The sequence below is a fragment of the Athene noctua genome, chromosome 22 (genome assembly GCF_965140245.1).
Source record: "Athene noctua chromosome 22, bAthNoc1.hap1.1, whole genome shotgun sequence".
NCBI lineage: Eukaryota > Metazoa > Chordata > Aves > Strigiformes > Strigidae > Athene > Athene noctua.
The window spans coordinates 3456802-3457612 of NC_134058.1; positions in this window are offsets into that span (position 1 = coordinate 3456802).

Sequence of the window (811 nt, forward strand, 5' to 3'; positions counted from 1 at the left end):
ATACCCACTGATATTTTACTGGCCAAATGGATTAATCTTATCAGGAGAAAGGCTTGAAGAAGGTTTGAAGACTCCCTACTCGGGTGAAAAGGAGAAGCTGGGAGCATGATACATTTTAGATGGGTCTATGGCTGGGAAAATCCCAGGCTTGAAAAGAGAGATTGCTGCAGTAAAGTTCTCTGAAAAATACCTTCTGTAGGTAGAAGAGGCATTTTTCATAATCCTCTGCCGTGGAGCAGGTGATAAGGATTGGTTCTGTCAGGCTTCCTGCAAGACATCAGCAGGGAACAGTTTGGGGATGGAAAAGTGTGCAGGGTTTGCCATGACACAGTTTATTCACCTATAGCAAGGAAAGTCACGGGGACTGGCCCTTGTGGGAAGATGATTTCACCAGGCAACCCATCCCCAAGGGAGCCCGAGCACTGGTGTTGCTCAGTTTCTCATTAGACTCCCAGAATGGTTGAGGCTGGAAGGTCCAGCCCTCCAGAGCTGGTTGCCCAAGGCCACATCCAGATGGTTTTTGACTATCCCCAAGGCTGGAGACCCCCCGACCTCTTTGAGCAACCTGTCCCTGTGCTCAGTCACCCACCCAGTAAAAAACTGGTTCCCTATATTCAGACAGAACCTCCTGTGTTTGAGAACTCTCATCTTTCTTTTTCAATTACATACCTGTAATTTCAAACTGTAACCTCCCCAGCATAGCGGATTTCTCCTTTGCCTGGATTCCAGTTAGGGGGAGTTTTCCCTTCAAAGCAGAAAAAAAAAAAAAAAAAAAGGATGCTTTTCCTGCAGCTGCTCACTTTTCTCCATG